Raw genomic sequence first — 8,781 nt, forward strand, 5'->3', positions numbered from 1 at the left:
GCTTTTTAAAAATTTTCTTAAAAATTTAATATTTAAATATTTCAATCTCAATTTACTCGAAATGTCATTTTTTCAAGTAGGCCACTAAAGCGCTGAGCGCCTCAAATTAAATTACACAAATATATGATATTTACCCACTTCTTCTCACTTGGCGAGTAAAATAGCGAGATAGACGATTAGACTCTAAGAAAACTACAAAAATTTTTGTTTTAGTTCAAATGGAATTTAAGACTTTCATTTTCTAATTAGCTCCATTTCATGCCTATTTTTTTGCCCAAAAATTTATTTTAGGTTATGAAAACGATAATTTGTTTCATAATTTTTACTTCTTATTTTGAATTGTGAATAAAGCAAAAATATTAATTTTCAACGGTAATTTCAATAAATTGTAATTATTAAAATATAAAATTGTTTAAAATATTGAAAATTATAAAAGCTCTCAATCTTTTACTTTGAAAAGCCGGATATTATTATGAGATTTTTTTTTTCAAATTACGAATTTAAAAGCAAATACAATTTATGTTAGACCTTTGGCATTTTAAGGAAATAATTAAATTTTATGGAAGTTTGCTCTATGTTAAGTTTATTTAATTTAAAACATAAACTTCCTTTTAAAAATTATGCTCGGGAAATTATAATTCCTTCTGGTCTTTGAGATATAATTAATGTATATGTAACTGGTTATTCAAGTTTTTAAGGATATTAAATATGTAGACTAGTAGCATAAATCAAAGAGACTTACTGCATAAAAAATTTAATAAATACTAGTTTCTAAAGAATAAATTTTTTCTTATTAATTACGATTAATTTTCAATCTTGTTTACTGTTTAATTGCATGTTACAAAATAGTAATTATGATTTTGCGATATAAAAACTTTATAATTTTTTTTATGTTTAATTTATTAAGAATAGAAATATGCAAATAAGAAATATCATATGAGACTGAAAATTTTAAATCTATTGTTTTTAATAATTTTTAATTGTATAATAAAAACGTGATTAAGAATATGCACGCTGCCTGTTCCTTTTGCGGCTATATACTACTAATTAAATTAATTCAGTGACTCTTTATCAATAGTATTGTAAAAATACGCGCCTACTATGATGGAGAATTGAAGAGAAACTATTTGAGTTTAATTTGTTTCACGAAATAGCTCACAAGAGCATTATAATTAGCCCGGAAAATAAATTATTTTTAAAAGAATTTCTAAAATTCATTAATATTGAGAATTTCTAAAATTAATAAATATTGTTATTGAATTTATTAAATTAAATATAAACAAGTAAAAACGTTTCAGTCGCTATGAACCGATTGAATTATACCCTGCACCTTTCATTGTTGTATAGCAATTACTCAAACCTGTGAAAACATTCTATAGAAACTTCACGGATATGTCTGGCCTATAACTGAACACACAACTACCAAGTTTCATGAATCTGACTTTATTATTTTTCTAATTATTTAAAATTAGCTTTGGAGTTGTATGGCAGGTACCCGAACCTGCCAAGCAATTCCACTAAAACTTCGCTAATATATCTGATCTATAATTGGACACACAACTGCCAAGTTTCATGAATCTAACTTTATTACTTTTCCAAATATTTAAAATAAGCTTTTGGACTTGTATGGGAGCCACTCGAACCTGTTAAGCAATTCCACCAAAACTTCAGAAATATATCTGCTATCTCATAGCAGCTATCTCATTAAAATTTTTAGAGCATATGTAGAATATAATTGGACACATGTATACCAATTTTTATATTTGTACCTTTATTAGTTTTTGAAATATTTAAAATAAACTCTTTGAGTTGTATGGCAGCTACCCGAACCCGTTGTCCGAATTGGTCCAATAACAATAGGGTTCGTCCTTGGCACAAAAGAAGCAACTTGTGAAAGTTTGGTGTCGATTGCATTATTCGTTTTTGAGTTATCGTGCGATCGGACGGACGTACGGACGGACATGTCTAAATCAACGCAGAATTTTACCTGAGCAAGAATATATATATAGGTCCATACCGCAGATGACCCTCACGAAGTGCAGGGTATAAAAAATTAATTAAAAATTAATTGAAAATTTTTGATAACACTTACAAAACACAGAATTTTGTTTACATTTTGTGATACTTTTTGAATTTGCTAGACATTTCTTATTATCTGCCATTTGTAAAAATGATGATAAAACATTTTCAGCTTTTTGTGTATTACTATCAATTTGATTTTTAAACACCATCCTTCTATATTTGTTTCATATAATCTCTGTTTTTTTTTATTATAACACTATAGCAATTACTAATGAAATACTAAAATGTTTTATTGTCCTGAAATTATATAAAAAAAAAATTATTATTTTATTAATTGTTAAAGGAAAAAAAAATAATAATTTAAGAAATTTTTATGGAAAATTTTTCCTATTATGGAAAATTTTATTGTTATAGAAATTTTGTTTATGTTGTAAAAAATTTCAAAATTTTAAGGTATGGTTCGCAGAATAAGTTTTAATATTATTGCACTTTCAACCTCAAATGTCTGATTCGAGGCGAAATCGCAATCATTTTCTCAGAAAGTGCAATAATTTTCGAAAAATTCGTTTTGTATCGAAGCGAGTTTAAAAATAAATTGAATTTATTTTTATAAAAAAGAAACATTAATTTTATATTTAAAGACTTGCTTGTGTTGTTGGTGTTCAACTTGAAAATGGAATGTATACACAATTAATTTGTGTATCAGAATATAATATTATAGAATAGTCGTTGGCAGAGTGCTGCCCATGGACCAGCGTATAGCCCATATTCAAATTCAAAAAGCGGTCCTTCATTCTGGTTGCAAGATAAAAATATATTCGTCGTGGAGTGATTACCATTATCACATAATATAATGACATTAAATATAAGATTCCGGTAATTTTTTTTTCAAATTCAACAATTAAATTTACGAATTTTTTGCCCCCAATAGTGATAACTTTTTATATATGCTTATTTTTTCGTTATTATTATTAAATATCTTATATCTAAAATAAAGTAAATTATTTTGCCTTTAATGCTATTTTTATTTGTATTCAATTGTGTAATAAAAATTTCACATTTTTTTTTTTGTTAATAAAATTCGAAATTTATCAAAAACATAAGTTTAATTTAATATTATGCTTAGTTATCAGAAGCATAACCATATATAAAATATTTTGCTCTGCTGCTAACTAAATATAATAATGTAGACTAAATATTTTATGAGGTTCAATGTACTTGATATCAAATAATTTGTTAAATTTTAGCATATAAATTTAATGATATACACGCATATTATAATATTTGGAAATTGAAGTAATGTTTAAAAAAAAATTTTAAATGTTCTGCCTTTTTTGATTAAATAATTTATTTAGATTTTAGAGTTTTGGACTCAATATTATGTTCAGATTTGTGTGATTATAAATTGCTGTTGCTCAAATTATAATTATACTAATTAGATATCAGGGTATAAGTTGTAAGGGTATTTTTTATAGTATCGCGAGAATAGAGCAAATTCCATATCGTGTACTTTGATTAGAGAGAAGGGTGTAATTGAAAGAGAATAAAAGTATTGCTCTTAATTAAATCGGTAAAATACAATTTTATACGTTCTATTTGTATAATGCTTCCTCTCTCTATTTATTATTAGTAAGTAAAAAAAATTATATTCCAGCCATAAATTTTTCTTTCCTAAAAATTCTTATAGATTCTATTAATTTTTTTTAGACAACTTAAAGTACTTATAATTCTAAATTATCTTGGCATAAAAACTCTTATATTATTAATTCTTATATTTAATTTTCCTCTTCAGAATATGAGAGTATAGTATGAGAGTATACTTAATAAGCTTTTATAATTAAGCTTAAGAAAAAAGTGACAATGAGATTTTAAATTTATAAAATAAAAAAAAAAAATTAATGTTAAACTGTCAAATCAATTATTTGATGCGTCTAATTTAAAAATAAAATATTTTGAGTACACCTATACTCATATTATTATATAGATTACGCACTCATAACAGAATTTTACTTGTGTACGAGTATATATACCAAATGATTATACGTACTTGTACACAATAGTAAAAAGAAACGCAAGAGATTGGATATCGCATTATTTATTTTGTTTCCGTTGACAATTATTATTATTGTCAATAAGTGGCGCTATAGTATAATATTTTTTATTTATTTATTTAATTGGTATAACACTTAAGATTATTTTATGTATTATAGTTTTTTATGACTTTTAATGTTAATTATGATTTCAGTTCATAATTTATAATATAATTATGATAATTGTATTTGTGCTTATTATAATTATAATGAATTAATTTGTATTAATTAATTATGAGGGTATTTTAAAATTTTTCAAAATTTAAAACAATAAAGTTGGGCATTAATAATTTTAACAAGATACAAAGATGTTGAAATGACATTGTCTTGAAATTTAAAATAATTTAATTAGAAAATTTGAAAATTTATAAAAAATTTTTTTATTTTACAGCACACGCCACCTATATATGTACATCTTTTAGATATCGATGGTGAAGAGTAAAGATATACTAAGTAACAAATTCAAAATTTTTCAGGAAAGCATTTTGAAAATTTGAGGAAAGAGCCCAGTTAATTTGAATAACGTTATATTATTTAATTTTCATTTCCTAATTAAATTACTTAAATTAGTTTTTAATTTCAAATAAGTTTTTTGTTTTTCATAAAATTTAAGTTTTTTTGCACAAAATTTCGTGCACTTAGCATAAAATCGCTTTAATAGTGTTTAAATTACTAAAATCAACTGATTGTATTTCTGGTATATTTGTGTTTCGTCAAAATTTCGTCGTTTTTGTAATATAAAGGAAGGTTACTTAGCATTTTATATTCTACCTTAGCCTTTTACATTCTAAAGAAGCGCACTTAGCCTTTTTTTGCTACTTCAGTGTGAGGGACTGAAATTTACACGTATGGCTACAATTACGGCACTGACATCTATACGGTCGTACAAAGAGGACCGTTCAAAATTATTATTGGTTTAAAAAAACGCAATTTGAATAATTTCTTACTTAGCATCTCATTGCACTTCACCATCGATATACGAGTATAATTATATTTTTTTTTTTTAATTTTTAATATATTTTAAATTTAATTAGTTTGTGATTTTTTAATACAAAGAATGTGTTAAAGAAAGGGTCTATATTAATAACATAATTACCATTTATAAAACAGAAAATTAATTTAAATTACAAAAATTAATTTTAAAACTTTTATTTAATTTAAAATTTATAAAATTTTTTAATATTAATATTGGCCAATTATAATTAAATAAATTGTCAATTATAACAGAAAATCGATTATCTTAATTGATTTTTAATGACTTTTTTAAATATAACACTTTTACGAGTACAAAAATTTTCCATGAACTTCTTCTGTTTTTTTTTTCTCTTAAATAGCAACTTTCTTTTTTTTTTATAATTGTTCTTGCTGAGTAAGGCTTTTGTAGTTCTTATCACTTGTAAAGTAATTTTTTGACTAAATTTTGTTTTCTTACACAAAAATTATAATTCAAAAAAAATTTTTTTGGCATTAAAAATTAAGAAAAAATCAAAATATTTTGCTTTTATTTTTTTCTTTTTTGAAATGGAAGGTTTTTTTTTGGTGTATAGAACAAAACATTGGGTTAGGTTCAAAATTATAACGTAGATGCCTTTATCAGTTAAAAGTTAAAAGAAAAAAAAATAACGAGCAGCAAAAAAAATGGAGATTAAAGCCGACAACCATTATAGAACAAACACTTTAATTTATTATTAAAAAAATAAATTGTAATCTTTAAGAAACACAAGAACTCTTTATTTTTATACATAGAATTCCAAAGATAATATTTTTTTTATTATTGACAATTCATTTAGTTTTTCGATAGTTTAAATTGCTTTATGACTTCTAATTTTATATTAAAAAAAACAAATATTTTTGGTAAGATTAAATCATTTAATTTTTATAATTATAGTTTTAGTTCGATTAATTTTATATTAATTTAGTGATAAAAAATAATTTTTTTTTGATTTTTTGGAATTAATTTTTGTTTTCAGAAGCAATCTCATGTTATTTTTGAATATGGAAATCTTGTTTAATAATAATTTGTCGGTCCACTCATAATTTAATTAAAATTTATGGAATTTTATTTGAAAATATTACTTAATTATTTTTAATAAATTTTATTAATTAAATTTGTAAACAAATTGATTTTAAATAGTTTACAATTACATAAATGCATAATTTTGACTCAAAAGTCTAAATTTAACTCATTCTAATTATATGGCTCTTTAGTAATTTTACTCATATTAACAATAATTTAACTCATTATCAAATTATTATGCTCTCAATAAGCTTTGACTATTTAAAATAACCAAATCTTATCAAATTTTAAATACAGTCTCGAATACAGTTTCGTATTTATTATATTACAAAAAAAAAACAACACTTCATAATTTTAAATATTTTTAGAACTCCAAATTTTTTAAAATTATTGTTCAAATTTTAAATTATTTTAAAATTAATTTCAATTTCTCCCGCAATCAAAATCAATTCAAAAATTTAAATTGTTTGACATGAAGCGACTATGTCTAAATATTTCAATGTCTCTAACAAAGCATAATTTAAATTAAGAGCTCAAAAATTTCCAAAAAATTTTTTTAATTACATAAACTGGCACCAGAAGTCTAAAACTGATTATGTTTGCTAAAATCAAACAATAAAATTTAAAAGCAAATAAAAATTGTCGAAATAAATTTTAATTTATCAATTTTATCTTATAAGTCTTATAAAAATTGTGAAATTAATTTCAATAATTGCATTGTGGCCATTTATGATATATAGGTAATTAATTTATTTTTAAAAATAAAAATTAAGAAATTTCGAGTCATTGAATTTATGCACTTGAAAAATTTATGTATACACGTGTTTAAAATAATATAGCTATATACAAATTTGTTTTTGCAAAATCGCAATTGTTGAGGTTTTAATAAATTGCGATATAATGCTTAAAAAAATTGATAAAATTTCAGGAATTAAAAATTGATTTGCAGTTCTTATGTTTTAAACTTTATTATATGAAGATGAAGGAAAATAAAACTGATAAGATTTTGCCCATAAATAATTCTTTAAGAAATTGATTATCGAAATTGAAACCGATTAGTGAATGTTAGTTTAAGATTATTTGATGCCTAAAGACCCTTAAGATTAATTTTAAATACGGACCACTATTTCATAGATATTTCTTAATTATATGTCGAAAGTAATTAATATAGAGCATACAGAATATTATTTTCCTGCAAGTTATTTCGTACAAATGAACGAATAATGATATTATTTAATTAATTATTTAAATTCATCAATAAATTCATCGATTTTTAGATTTACTCGGATGTGCAATTTTTATGTTGTGTGAAGCAAATCGCACAATTTGCGAACGAGGAGCAACATTGTAAAATAAATTTTTGCATATTTGCATAACGATTTGAAAAAGATTTCAATAATGAATTGTAGACAACTATTGTGGTCAAACAATTAATTCCTATATATTCATATTTATCTTCAAGTGTATTATACTATAAGTTCTAAGTTGAATTCTTAAGATGTACATTATGTATATATACAATAACTTAGGCATTATTACTATTACAGCTCTTTTTTTTTCAAAATTAGAATTTTGATAAGATTCTTTAAAGATTAAGAATAAACTATATTATGATATACAACTATAAAAGTATCTAAGACGGAAACGAAATAAAAATATAATTTTTTATTTATTTCAATTAAATTATTTTAATATGATAATAGATTATAAATTTGGCATTGAAAACGCCAAAAACAGTTACCAAAAAAAAAAAAAACTTAAATTCTAAATCTATAAACAATATTTTTATTATTGTTATTATTATTTATTTGGCATTGAATTTCAACTGAAAGTAAAATAATCTTATCTCATTTTCAAAATTTTAAGAATATTATAGGTCAAAAATTATGTCTAATTAATTACATATTTACAAAAATATACGCATAACATACTTATTTAAAATGTATATATGTAAATATATTTTTATATTTTACATACAGTCGAACTCATTTAAATCAAATTAAATAATAAAAAGGATTAAAATAGTAACTTTTGCCTTGAATTCACAATTTTTTTCGGATAGACGGTTTTGCAAAAATAATTCGATTTTCAGTTGTATATATATATATTATTTACAATTTACAGTTAGTTGATATATTTACAATTCAATATTACACTTTTAAAATTCAAAATTGCAATAGTTTCTCTTCAAAATTCAATTCTCTTTAAAAATCAAATTTGGCATATTTCACATTTAGAATTTGGTACACGATAATTCTCTTTTATTTATTTTCTCTTTAATAACATACAGTAAAACTGTTGAACGGATGGCTATTCAAAAATTTTCTCAAAAAAAAAATTTAATAGCACTCGTAATTCCCAATAATATTCGAACCGTTTTCAATTGCTACTGAAATTAAACTCCAAATTAACCTAATTATTACTAACTAGTTATGCCTAATTAATATTTTAATATTTAAAACAAAAAATCAAAAATAATGATATTATAACAATAAATTTAAGCAATATTTTAAGCACATACATATGAACACATTAAATATTTTGCTTACATAATAAGAATATCGAATTTCTTATGTTGACCTCGTATTTTGAATTTTAGAAAATTTTTTAAGTACATAAAGGCTTTTACTTAAGAACTTTAAATGTTGTAAT

The sequence above is a fragment of the Condylostylus longicornis genome, unplaced genomic scaffold (assembly GCF_029603195.1).
Source record: "Condylostylus longicornis isolate FDR11 unplaced genomic scaffold, ASM2960319v2 ptg000114l, whole genome shotgun sequence".
Taxonomy (NCBI): Eukaryota; Metazoa; Arthropoda; class Insecta; order Diptera; family Dolichopodidae; genus Condylostylus; species Condylostylus longicornis.